This window comes from Tachyglossus aculeatus, chromosome 7, assembly GCF_015852505.1.
Source record: "Tachyglossus aculeatus isolate mTacAcu1 chromosome 7, mTacAcu1.pri, whole genome shotgun sequence".
In the NCBI taxonomy this organism is placed as follows: Eukaryota; Metazoa; Chordata; class Mammalia; order Monotremata; family Tachyglossidae; genus Tachyglossus; species Tachyglossus aculeatus.
Genome location: NC_052072.1, coordinates 29,947,864 through 29,961,940, shown reverse-complemented (window position 1 = coordinate 29,961,940; position 14,077 = coordinate 29,947,864). Strand labels below are relative to the sequence as shown.

The 14,077-nt window shown below is 47.5% G+C and overlaps 1 protein-coding gene across 3 annotated transcripts in view; it reads left to right on the top strand.

Annotated features, from left to right (window-relative positions):
- Positions 1-14,077, top strand: part of KCND3 (potassium voltage-gated channel subfamily D member 3) — a 188,232-nt gene that overhangs the window by 16,765 nt on the left and 157,390 nt on the right. The gene's annotated exons all lie outside the window — the stretch shown is intronic.

The window sequence follows — 14,077 nt, the reverse complement described above, 5'->3', positions numbered from 1 at the left end:
TAAGAAGGGGAGGGAGTTCCAGGGCAGAGGAACGACATAAGCATTCATTCATTCATTAGTTCAGCCATATTTATTGAAATCTTACTGTGTGCAGAGCACTGTACTAAGCGCTTGGGAGGTACAATTCAGCAACAGAGACAATCCCTGCCCACAGTGGGCTCACAGTCTAGAAGGATAAGCATGGGATTGGTGGTGAGAGAATTGAGCTTGAGGTACCAAACTATCCCTCCAGTAGCAATTATTCTCCCTCTGGGTGGGAAAAGCAGAAAACTATTGAGATTACTCTTCAGTGGAATATGGAGTTTCACTTCTGAGACCACCCAAATCTGTAACTTTCCTTATCCTCTTGATATTCCTGGGCAGGGTCTAGCAGGGTCTGCTTTGCAGATGGAGAAACTGAGGCAGTCTTCTAACCATCAGCCTGTCCTTTCTTCTGCCCCACCCCCACCTAAACAATCCACAGAAGTTTTTCTCCAAAAGGCAACTCCGCAGCCCTTCGTGGCCACCTCAGATGGTTCACAAATCCAGTTCGGGTCTTCTCAAGCACAGCCTCTTTCTGTCCTTCTTCCTCTGATGAGAAGAACACCAAAATCGTGGGTCAGTTCCCCATCTTCTCCAGTACAAATGAAGAATCACCTCGGGGAAGATGTTGAGGCTTTTGTGGACCATGACCTCATGGGGGAGATTACATTTCACTTGTGTAATCTTCTTCTGGGTGTCAGGATTGGAGAGAGTGTCATTAAAATGAATCAGAAAAATCATTTTAATGTAAGTACCACCTCGCACACACACACTCATTGATGGAAAGATGGATGAGACAAAAGGATTCCTCTGTGGTAATGTGATGCTCGAAAACCTCATCACCTTTATTAGTTCCTACCCAGCCCATGGAGAGCAATACCCAGGAGATAAGAAGAGCTTGAATTGAATATACAAAAAGTCCAATCAAACAATAAATGGATGGAGCTATATAAAGAAACCATTTTCTGGGAGACTGGCTTCATTCCCAAAGATACAGCTTCTCTGACACATGAAATGGACATCAATTTCCCCCACTCCCCCCCGACAAATGCACCAGCCAACTCAGAGGGTGCCCAATTGTTAACATCAAAACTGAGAAAGGGAAACTTTCTCCCTACATTTCCCTTGGCCCTAAGTGCAGAATTGTGTCTCAATTTCTTGGGCTTTGTAGTACTAGTAGTAGAAATAGTATTAAACTCTTACCATGTGTAGAGCACTGTACTAAGTGCCGTACAGGATACACAGGTGAAAATTAGATACAGACCCTGTCCCTCGGGGGCTCACAGTTTAATAATAAAAAGAGAGAAAGAGGATTGGCAACAGATAAGGAGAGATGAAACAAAATACAAAGACATGAAGACAAAAACAAAGATTGGTAGGGTGCTATAGATTTTAAGCTCTTTATGGGCTGGGAATGTATCTGTTATGTTGTTATATTGTACTCTCCCAAGTGCTTAGTAAGTGCTCTGCACACAGTAAGCACTCAATAAATATGATTGACTGGCTGTGGCTAGAGGAGCAGAATTTCAGCCTCCTAGAGACCTAGAGTCTACAGTCACAACCGTGGCCTCAGTGATTGTTACAGCAGCAGCTACAGCCAGCAGCAGTGGAGGAGATGCCAGGCTGTGTGCCGGAGTGGTGGGAAGCAAATTGGGCAGGAGGTCCCGCAGAGATAATAATAATGGCATTTATTAAGCACTTACTATGTGCAAAGCACTGTTCTAAGCGCTGAGGAGGTTACAAGGTGATCAGGTTGTCCCACGGGGGGCTCACAGAGTTAATCTCCATTTTACAGATGAGGTAACTGAGGCCCAGAGAAGTTAAGTGACTTGCCCAAAGTTACACAGCTGACAATTGACAGAGCTGGGATTTGAACCCATGACCTCCGACTCCAAAGCCCATGCTCTTTCCACTGAGCCATGCTGTTTCTCAGATGTGGAGGAGAGCTGGTGTAGGATCCAAAGGAAAGAGCTTGGGAGGTCAGTAGAGGGGGATGCTGAGGGCTTTAGGAGCCATGATTGAGGGGCTAGTGAAGGAGTTACATGAAGGAGAGAGCCTTTGCAGCCATCTCTTCCCCTGAAAGACTAGTAAATCACTGCCCAGCACCAATGTTTTTGATAAATCCCAGTTTCTTGAGACATCATCTGTCTGGGCAAAGTACCAACTGGAAAAAAAAAAAAACTGGGTCATCTTATTCATTCACTCAATCATATTTATTGAGCACTTACCACGTGTAGAGCACTGTACTAAGTGCTTGGAAAGTATAATTCAGCAACAAATAGAGACAATCCCGGCCCACAGTGGGCTCACCTCATGAGCGTTAGATAGGACTGCCAGATTTTTCTCCATTTACAAACGTTCATATTAAAATGGGAAAATCACCATGAACATTAAGACTAAATGGTGATAGAATCGAGATATTTACAAATCCAGATGTCACAATTCCTTTGGGTTTTTTTTTTTTTAAAGGAAAATGTTCAGTAATATTGCTGCTGCCTATAAATGCCTCGATGACTTTTTACATCCCCTGATTCCTCTGCCTCCCTGCTAGCCCCACATCAGGCCCATCTTTGCATCTCAGATTGCTTTCTTGTCGGAGATAAAGGACAGTTATCAGCTCTCTGACGGGAACAGATATATTTGGGGTCATATCAAATGATAGTTTAATAATGGCAGTTTCCCAGGAAAATGGAATCCATTTATGGATATCCCTTGAAAACAGGGGACCCTCGTGAATGGGTAGCCAGTTCTCAAGTGGGAAATAAAGGGCGACAGGAAAGATGGGAACACCCTGCATCAAGTTATCTAGAACTAGTTGTGCCTCTTAACAACACCGCTGAGAAGGGGCCAAATGGAATTGGAACTCGATTGTAAATTTTAAGGCTGGCCCAGAAGGCCTGGGTGAGTGAATGGGTTGGGGTGTGGTTGGTTAGAGACACAGTCCTGGGGTGCCACTTGAGGGTAGGGATCAGGCTCTGGGCATATCACAAGAGGGGTCTTCTGTTAAACTGTGAGATGGGGACAACATCTGGGCAGAGGCAACAGGTGGACAGTTGTGCGGAGGAGAGGTGGGTTCTGCTGAGTGGAGTGGTGGGAAAGTGGAAGGACAAATCATGGTGAACCCTCCCTGTAGGGAAATGACATCACCTGCCCTTCTGAAAAGACGGGAGCTGGCCTCTGTCCTGTCTGTGAAAAGGCCCTTCCCCAGGGAGGGTTAAAATTTTATTTTACACAGGCACTAAACTGACTACTACCATTTTGGTTTTAAATGATAAAACTTCAGTGATAAAATTGTCATTTCCTATAAAAACATGCCTGCTACAGTGCGTTTTGCAATTCACCCAGCATTCTGCCCTCTCAGAGGAGAAATTGACAGCATGGAGAGCTTCAGTGATATTCTGGGACCACCCATCTTTCTCTTTTTGTCTTCCTATAACTCATTTTTTTTATTTTGAGCTCCACTTCACATTTTCCTTTCACCCTTCTTATTAGATGTTTTCAAGGGTCCTGTCTCACAATGGGGTGAGCTTACCTACAGGCAGCCATGGGTACTGTGTAGCACTATGCTCGTTCATTTATTAATTCAATCAAATTATTGAGAGCTTACTGTGTGCAGAGCACTGTACTAAGCGCTTGGGAAGTACAAATTGGCAACATATAGAGATGGTCCCTACCCAACAAGGGGCTCGCAGTCTAGAAGGGGGAGACAGACAACAAAACAAGTGGACAGGTGTCAATACCATCAATTCACCCTCAAAAATCTCCAGTGGCTACCAATCAACCTACGCATCAGGAAAAAACTCCTCACCCTCGGCTTCAAGGATCTCCATCACCTTGCCCCCTCCTACCTCACCTCCCTTCTCTCCTTCTACAGCCCAGCCTGTACCCTCCGCTCCTCTGCCGCTAATCTCCTCACTGTGCTTCATTCTCACCTGTCCCGCCGCCGACCCCTGGCCCATGTCCTCCCCCTGGCCTGGAATGCCCTCCCTCCGCACATCCACCAAGCTAGCTCTCTTCCTCCCTTCAAAGCCCTACTGAGAGCTCACCTCCTCCAGCAGGCCTTCCCAGACTGAGCCCCCTCCTTCCTCTCCCCTTCCCCACCACCCCACCTTACCTCCTTCCCCTCCCCACAGCACCTGTATATAGGTATATATGTTTGTATGTATTTATTACTCTATTATTTATTTTACTTGTACATATTTATTCTATTTATTTTGTTAATATGTTTTGTTTTGTTGTCTGTCTCCCCCTTCTAGACTGTGAGCCTGCTTTTGGGTAGGGACCGTCTCTATATGTTGCCAACTTGTACTTCCCAAGCACTTAGTACAGTGCTCTGCAGACAGTAAGCGCTCAATAAATACAATTGAATGAATGAATGAATCAGAATAAATAGAACTGTAGCTATATACACATCATTAATAAATTAGAGTAGTAAATGTGTACAAATAAAATAAATAGAGTAATAAATAGGCATAATTATATACAAGTGCTGCGGGGGAGGAGAAGGGGGTAGGGCAGAAGGAGGGAGTGGGGTGATAGGGAGGAGAAGGAGAGGAAAAGGGGGGGCTCAGTCTGAGAAGGCCTCCTGTATGAGGTGAGCTCTCTCAGTAGGGCTTTGAAGGGAGGAAGAGAGCTGGTTTGGTGGATGTTTGCGGGGAGGGCATTCCAGGCCAGAGGTAGGACGTGGGCTCATGTCATTTGTAGGTGGAAAGTCGCTGGAAAAAAAACATGGATGGCCACAATCTATTTTCTGGTATTTTGATTTTTTTCCTGAAAATTGCCACCCCTCTTCCCTCCCCTCTGTCTTTTCCACCTCCCCACACCCCAACACCAAAAAATGCCACTCTATGCCAGGGCCTACAAGGGGCTGTAATGGCACAGAATTGGCCATTTAGGTTACAAATGGACCCCACATGTTAAAAATCATGGCAGCCTTTTACAAGATGTTACCTGCTTACTTGTTCATTTTACTCCCGGCCCAAGCGGGAACATGCCTCTCAAGGACGAGAAAGTGCAGGTGGCACTGAGCAAGACACTACCACTGAAATCACTTCCTTTATGTGGGTTCTTGTAATAGGACTGCTGAGCTTGGTCTGTCATTCTCAATGGGAGACTGACACTGCCATCAATCCCTTTCCTAGGGCTGGTTACTGCCTCTCCTCCTGCCCCACTTACAGCTAAGCAAGGGAGAATGGGCTTGCCTTTCAGTAGGACACAGAGGGATAGACAAGTTGACCTGTCAAGGGCCCTTCCAGCTCTGAGAATGTGATTCATGCTTGTAGAGCCCGTGTAGGAAAGAGGCAACCCTGTCCATTTGCCCCAGAAGCAGTCAAACTGACATCATTTTGGCCTGCCAGCCCCAGCTGGTGGCAAACCCCTCTCAGTACGGAAGTGGAGCCCTGGGGATGTGGAGGGGGAAAGGAAGGAAGCAAAGGGGAGCAGCAGGAATCACTCAATCAATCAATCAATCAATCAGTGGTAATTTTTTTAGTTATGTTTTCAATGATATTTGTTAAGCACTTTATTATGTTCCAGGCACCGTACTAAGTGTTGGACTAGATACAAGCTAACCAGGTTGGACACAGTCCATGTCCCACATGGGCTCCCAGTCTTAACCTCCATTTTACGGATCAGGTAAAATGGTACAAAGGTACAAAGGGCAAAGGTACAAAGAAGCGACTTGCTCAGGGTCACTCAGAAGACAAGTAGTGGGGCTAGGATTAGAACCCAGGTCTTTGGACTCAGAGGCCTATGCTCTTACCGCTAGGCCATGCTGCTTCTCCTCTTGAGCGCTTATTGTAAGCAAAGTTGGAATATACATTCCCTGCCCACCACAAGTTTACAATCTAGAGTGGGAGGAGGCAAAAGCTCAGTTCTAGCCAACAGGGAGAGGGTGACACTGCTCCTCTGCCGTTTCTCACCGAGCCAAACTACATACGCAGTGGGGGCTGGCAAAGGCACCACAGAGTTGATCCCTATGTTACCTGGCCCCTATCTGCCTTGGCAATTCTGAAGCAAAGGACTCCCGGGGAGTGTCCCTCAGGCATTCCAGAGGTGGTCGCGTGGGCTCCCTGAGGTCTTGCTGCCACCAGATCTGTACCATCATCATGATGCGTGCACTTTTCTCCCTTTCCCGGACTTGCTGCTGCTGTCTTTTTTGTTCTACTGCATTTATGCCATTTTGGCAAAAAAAAAGAGCCTGAAAAGTGCTTCACCATATTTAACCTCAGAGCATTTTCATATCGATCCCAGGCAAGGGACAGACCAGCTGAAAACTGTTTGGATGGCCACCCTAGAGATGGAGATAAAGTCCTTATTCTGTCCATCAATCAGTGGGATTTCTGAGCACTTAATGTGTGCAGAGCACTGTACTAAATGCTTGGGACAGTATAACAGAGTTAAAAGACACGTTCTCTGCCCACAAGGAGGAAGCACTGTTGCCTAAAGGATAGAGCATGAACCTGGGCTTCAGAAGGACTGGGGTTCTAATCCCATCTCCGCCACTTGTCTCCTATGTAATTTTGGGCAAGTCACTTAACTTCTCTGTGTCTCAGTTACTTCATATATAATAATACAATAATAATAATAATGGCATTTGTTAAGCACTTACTATGTGCGAAGCACTGTTCTAAGTGCTGGAGGGGATACAAAGTGATCAGGTTGTCCCATGAGGGGCTCACAGCCTTAATCCCCAATTTACAGATAAGGTAACTGAAGCCCAGAGAATAATAATAATAATGATGGCATTTATTTAGTGCTTACTATGTGCAAGGCACTGTTCTAAGCACTGGGGAGGCTAAAAGGTGATCAGGTTGTCCCATGGGGGGCTCACAGTCTTAATCCCCATTTTACAGATGAGGTAACTGAGGCACAGAGAAGTTAAGCTGTGTGGAAGTCACACAGCTGGCAAGTGGCAGAGGTGGGATTAGAACCCATGACCACTGGCTCCCAAGTCCATGCTCTTTCCACTAAGCCATGCTGCTTCTGTAAAGTGGGGATTAAGGATGTGAGCCCCATGTGGGACAGAGACTGTGTCCAACCTAATTATCTTGTATCTACCCCAGTGCTTAGCACCTGGAATAGAGTAAGTGCTTAAAAAACTCCATTAAAAAAAGGAGTTTACAGTCTAGAGAAGTCTAGACTAGACTAAACATGACAGCCTAAAGTCTGTCATGTTTATTCTGCCCAGTCTTGATTCCTGTGATTGTGAAGGTCAGGGAATGCTTCAATAATCAAAGCCCACAGATAGGCCAAGCCTTTACTTCAGATAAATGCCGTGGCCCCCCAATTTTGCCAGAGCTCCTCACAAGGAGTAGAAATAACAACTGGTAATTTCCTCTCCTCTTTTGCTCCTGTTCCTCTTCCTCACTTCCTCTACTCCATTCCTCCCCCTTTCCAACCCTTCCAACCTAATGAAAGGCCAGAGAGAGAGCAGGACACATATGGGAGGATAGGTCCCTGGATTAACAGGATCAGTCTTACAATTAAGAATAACAATAATCATAATAATGGAAGTATTTATTAAATTCTTACTTTGTGCCAAACACTAGAGAGTAGATTCAAAATAATCAGATTGGATGCAGTTGTTGTCCCATGAGGTTCTCACTGTCTGAGGGAGGGAGATCAGGCATTTTATCCCCATTTTGCAGATGAGGAAACCATGGCACTGTGCGGTTGAGTGACCTATCCAAGTTGCCCCCAGCAGACTGGCCAGTGGCGGGACCTTACTTAGAACACAGGTCTACTGACTCCCAATCCTGTGCTTTTACCACTAGACTAAGCTGACAGGCAATTGTTTCTCAAAAAGGAATGTTGACCCTGGGAAATGTAGGGCTGAGCAGGGAGGCCTGGATTTTCCCAGGGGTAACCAGGAAGTTGCCTAGCATCTCAAATAGCCCTTTCCCAACTCCAAGCCACCGAGACAGGAAATGAGTCTGACAGGCTCTGAAGCCCTCAGCCTGGCCTGAGGGTCTCCTTGAAGGCCCAGGTTACACTCAGTTCTTATGGGGTGCCCAACTTCCTCCCCTGGGACCATGGGAGTACCCCACCAGGCTGTCTCTGTGAGTGGCGCAGGCGATATGTTGGAAACTGAGCTAATTGAAAGGTCACCAGCCTCAACAGGCAGGCCAGGCAAAGACACATTTCGGGGGCTGCGGATGGGGATTTATTAAGATGGAAAAACCATAATCCTTTGTCTAAGACATTTAAATCTCTGCCCTCAGAAAGAGGCTTGGCCAGATTTTGGCAGGCCAGACGCATGCCTAGAGCTGGGGAGAGGGCACAGAATTGGATTCTGGACATGTAAGAAAACACAGAGTGATCCAGGACCTGTGAAAAGCCTCGGTATCTTAGCAATTTGGTCAGGGAATTGGAGGCGGGAGTGGAAGTGGCTGGTAGTTTTCATATAGAAGGTCCCCTCCTTTTCCTTAAGGAAGGGATTTTGAATCTGCATTTGACAATAGGAGTGAGCACTGGAGTCCTGAGAGGATTTGGTTATGGGGAGGGGTTTAGCGGAGAGAAGCCCCCTCAGAGAGAGAGGTAGACACGTGGGTCCTCCCCCCCACTGCTGGCTAGTATCCCACTCTGTTCCTCAGAATAGGAGGAAGTGGCCAGGGGAACCACTTGATAGCCACAGCAGACTCTCCAATCTCTGTGTGATTGGGGTCTAGGGAGCGCCTGTTACATAGAATTCCCCACTCCAGTTCATCAGTGAACTTCAATCTCTTGAGCTGTTACCACATATCAGAATGGATGGGTTTGACTGTCTCTTCTCCCCAAGCCCGGTAGAGGAATTCCTGATCAGGGGAGTGACCAAGGAACGGTGGATCCCGAGAGGAGAGGAGGAGAAGAAAATGGCCTGGAAAATCCACATCCTGGAGAACTGGCACCTAATTGAAAGTTGGTTTAAGGGGGAGAGAGGAGCTGAGGGGTTCCAAAGGGAAGGGGAAATGGGAGCCAGAGGGAAATCACTGGAGATGAGGGGGTGGCTGGAAGCATAATGGGAGTGGTGGGGGACAGAGGGAGGGCAAAACCTGGGAAAATTGGTTGGACATCACTTTTCAAACATTTACTAAGCATGGTTGTCTGCTCAGGCTGACTGGGGTTGGGCTGTCATTAGCATCAACGGCACATGGTGGGGATCAGATCCTGACAGCTCAGAGTGCCCCTTTCATGTGCCAGGCAGAGACAAAACAGCAGGGGTGGAATGAAAATGTGGCACAAACATCAGCCTTTCTGCCAGGGTCCACAACTGCTGGGTAGGGAGAGCTCGAGAGAACTCCTTGCCAGCTGGGTCTGTAGTCTCAGGCCTCACCTATTCCAAACCTGGGCGAGGTAGAAAGATTTGGTGTCCAGCTTGGAGGAGGCCTAGCTTCTTTGAATGTCTTCTAGATACTAAGCTGGCATTTGCATCCCAGCATGCCCTTGGCTCCAGGGGTCTTCTCTACTTAGCTGTGGGCAGCAGCATCAGGAAAAGACTCATTCACATCCTTTTGCTTAGATTTCAACTCCCCCTCTCAGTGAGGTACGTTAAATCAAGCAAGAACCCTAGAAATGAGCACTTAACCCCTTTGCTCCATCCCATCCACCCTCCCCTCTTCCTGCCGAGAGGGAGCCAACCAGACTGGAGATGGGCAGATCTGTCTGAAATCCAGCCAGAAACTCACTGAAGTTTTCCCTGGGTCCCCTGGAACTCTGTTCCCTGAATCAAGTCACCAAACATTCAGGGAACCTGAAGAGCCTGGGAAAATAATCACATATGCCCCCATGTGAAAGTGGGAGGTTACAGGTGCTTTCTAAATTCATTCCTTCATTCATTCATTCAATTGTATTTATTGAGTGCTTACTGTGTGCAGAGCACTGTACTAAGCACTTGGGAAGTACAAGTCAGCAACAAATAAAGATGGTCCCTACACAACAACGGGCTCACAGTCTAGAAGGGGGAGACAGATAATAAAACAAAACATGTAGACAGGTGTCAAAATCTTCAGAACAAATAGAATTAAAGCTATATGCATATCATTAACAAAATAAATAGAATAGTAAACATATACAGGTAAAATACATAGAGTAATAAATCTGTATAAATATACAAGTGCTGTGGGGAGGGGAAGGAGGTAGGGTGGGGGGATGGGAAGGCCTCCTGGAGGAATTGAGCTCTCAGTAGGGCTTTGAAGGGAGGAAGAGGGGTAGCTTGGCTGATGTGTGGAGGGAGGGCATTCCAGACCAGGGGAAGGACGTGGGCCAGGGGTCGACAGCGGGACAGGCAAGAACGAGGTACAGTGAGGAGGTTAGTGGCAGAGGAGCCGGGGGTGCAGGCGAGGCTGTAGAAGGAGAGGAGGGAGGTGAGGTAGGAGGGGGCGAGGTGATGGAGAGCCTTGAAGCCAAGAGTGAGGAGTTTTTGCTTGATTCGTAGGTTGACAGGCAGCCACTGGAGATTTTTGAGGAGGGGAGTAACATGCCCAGAGCACTTCTGCACAAAGATGATCCGGGCATGAGACAGACATAAAATAATTTACAGTTAGGATAATGATAATGATGGTATTTAAGCCCTTCCTAGGTGTCAAACACTATACTAAGCACTGGGATAGATATAAAATAATCAGATTGGACACAATCCTTGTCCCACATGGGGCTCACTGTATAAAGGGGAGGAAGAGCAGGTAATGAACCCCCATTTTACAGATGAGGAGGAAGAAGTGAATGGAAAAATGGCCATGTGGATGAGTAAGTGCTTAAATAGTAGAGCATGTAAGTAGATATTTACATTGCCTAGCATTCAAATACCCTAGCATCCCTATCTTCAAACAAGTAAAATAAAACTGATGAATCAGTGCTACGTACCACAGTTGGATTCAAACCCAAATTTGAAGCTATTTCCCACATGAGATGCAGAACAGATTTTGAAAACAATCAGTTTAATCTCATCCCAGGTTAACAGAAGCAGGAGCTCAGCTGCAAATGGCAACCTAGTTGCTGAGACTGTAGTGGCCCCCTGGCCAATCCCCAGCCAACTGAATGACCACTCTCCTGTCTTCCCCCACCCCATCTTTAAAAATAAGTTTTCTTTTGGGACTCCTTCAAGTCAGTAAGTTGAAGTGGATTTTAAAAATACATAAGTATATGCAAATCCATGGGGTCCCTCTGGATTTCTCCGCTTGATCTTCCAGCACTGTGGTATTCATTCATTCATTCAATCATATTTATTGAGCACTTACTGTGTGCAGAGCACTGTACTAAGTGCTTGGGAAGTACAAGTTGGCAACATATAGATACAGTCCCTACCCAACAAAGGGCTCACAGTCTAGAAGTGGGAGACAGACAACAAAACAAAACATGTGGACTGACATCAAGTCATCAGAATAAATAGACGTACAGCTAGATGGACATCATTAACAAAATAAATACAATAGTAAATATGTACAAGTAAAATAGAGTAATAAATCTGTACAAACATATATACAGGTGCTGTGGGGAGGGGAAGGAGGTAGGGTGGGGGGATGGGGAGGGGAGAGGAATGGGGGGGCTCAGTCTGGGAAGACCTCCTGTAGGAGGTGAGCTCTCAGTAGGGCTTTGAAGGGAGGAAGAGAGCTAGCTTGGCGGATGTGCGGAGGGAGGGCATTCCAGGCCAGGGGGAGGACGTGGGCCGGGGGTCGACGGGGGAACAGGCAAGAACGAGGTACAGTGAGGAGGTTAGCAGCAGAGGAGCGGAGGGTGCGGGCTGGGCTGTAGAAGGAGAGAAGGGAGGTGAGGTAGGAGGGGGCGAGGTGATGGAGAGCCTTGAAGCCGAGAGTGAGGAGTTATGCCTATCTACTGTGCCTGACCTCTTGTGCTTAATGCTCAACTCGGTGCTGAACCTGACGCCAGTGAGACCACAGCCTACTCTTCTAGCTCCTCTCCAGAGTGCTCTGCCACAAACACTGCTCTCCATTCTCTCATTAGCCTGATGTTGTGTGCCAGACTGGGGAAGACGAGGTCAGATCAATAAAGCAAAAATAGCACCACCATATTATCTCGAGCCCCAAGCCTTCAGCATCTCATCTCCTTTGCAGCTGCAGCTGCGCCTGGGACCCTCCCCGACAAAGCCCATACTTGCTTGTTGGGATGCAAACACTTGCTCTCCTTCTGTGGACCTCTGACTGCATGTCCTTCTGACTAAATTGACATTGGAAAAACCAACAGGAGCTGATCCCACCTCCTGACACTCCCTCCTGCAGCCCTCAATTGGATCCAGGGGCCACCATGGAGCATGGGTCATTCTCCTGATATGCACTCATGAAACTATCCCCACATCTGAGAACACAGGCCTGATGTCCCTTGGGGAGAATCTAAGAAAATGGCATCTGTGATTGAGGAGATTTTAGGAACAGGAGAAACCCCTCCTTCCACTCTGCCTCCCTCTGGGCTAAGGAAATGACTGTTCTGCCTTGAGGCAGGGGGAAGGATGAAATGAATTCAAGCAAGGAGGGTCTTTCTGGACTTCAGATTCAGTTAGTTTCACCTTTAAAACTCTTATTTTGAATCAAAAATCCTCTTGCCCCACTTTTAGCCTATCCCATCATGCTGCACCTTCAGGAAAGGTGGGGAAGAAATAGATGGGCAGCAGCTTCCATTTAACCACTCATAGACTTAAAGACCCCACAACCTTCTCTCTCCAGGTTAAATAAACCAAAGGCCCAGAAACTCTCCGGAAAGCCCTTGACCTGCCCCTTTAACCGACTTGTGTTTCTGCAAAGTGGATGACTGACATCTGACCTAGTACAGTGGATTTCACTTTGAGCTATTTTAATGTCAAGAGTCAGCCTGCAGGGTGAGGGAGAGAGGAGGACAGGTGAGCAGACAAGAATGTGTAAGGCTCTCAGCCAGTTTCACCTCTCCCTTCATCATAATAATAATAATGATGGCATTTGTTAAGTGCTTACTATGTGCAAAGCACTGTTCTAAGCGCTGGACATCCAACCCCTCCCCAGGACCTGGTTCTAGAAACTCTGGGGAGGCCAGGCTGATGGTGTTTGACCTTTGGCCTTCTCCTCTTCAAGCAACTCAGACCCCCCTCCCATCCAGTGCTGCTCTCGGTCCGGCCTCTACACTGGGGCCTGGGGAGAAAATGACCACGGTCTGTCTCCCGTAGAAGTCTGTGGTTGTGTGTGTGACCTTTGCTTCTTTGGCTGCCTACTCTCTGAGCACCTGAAATTTTGAGCTCGGGGACCTCGAGGCTCAAGCAGTCTCTGGATGCTGGCTAGTTAGCCTGCCCTTTCGGTTGGGCAGAGAAGCCCAGAAGAACAGAGCTGTCGCTGGCAAATAACACTTGGCTCTCCTCATGCTGCCAGATGGAGAGCAGAGAGCGCAGGCGAGTTTGGTCCCTGGCAGGAGATGCTGAGGGAACACAAGTGGGACGGCAGCATTCGACCGGAAAGGGGCCATGGGCAGTAATGAGACATGACACCTTCCTCCGGAGAAGATCAGACAGCACTCTCTTAATTCCCGAGAGGTGGGACAACATTTGGCCCCAACTCCAACGGAGAAAACATGGTGTGGCTTTCAAGGAGACATCTTTCTTAGGAACGTCACATGTAGGGTGGCCATTTGCCAGTTGTCAGCTGGCCTGGCCCTGTCCGGTATGCATACTCCCCTGCATGTCTTTATGTTCAGTATTTCTGTTTTCAGCATCCAACTTCCCTCCGCCTCCACTTCTTGCTGCTGAATTCCATGGCTTGGAAGTGGCGCCTGTATTTTGGGGGATCTGAGATTGACAGACACCTATCTACCCACGTTCTCTAGCCTATCTGCATTCCTCCCCGCACCCCCCTCCACCCTTACTTTTCAACTCTTCTAAATGATGGCATCAGTATGTGTGGAGTTAATCTGCTGGTTCGTGTGTCTGCCTTATCTCCCTTGTCACACTGGATCCTCTGATAGTAGAGGGATGGGTTAATTCTCTAACGTGGACTTGAGCAAGGCCCTCCCTAGGTAGGGCCATCAGGGCAAATTGCCCCGGGCTTCCCCACCTGTCTGCAAGGACATGCCAGAGTCCTGCTGCCTAGCAGGGCAGTGGGAA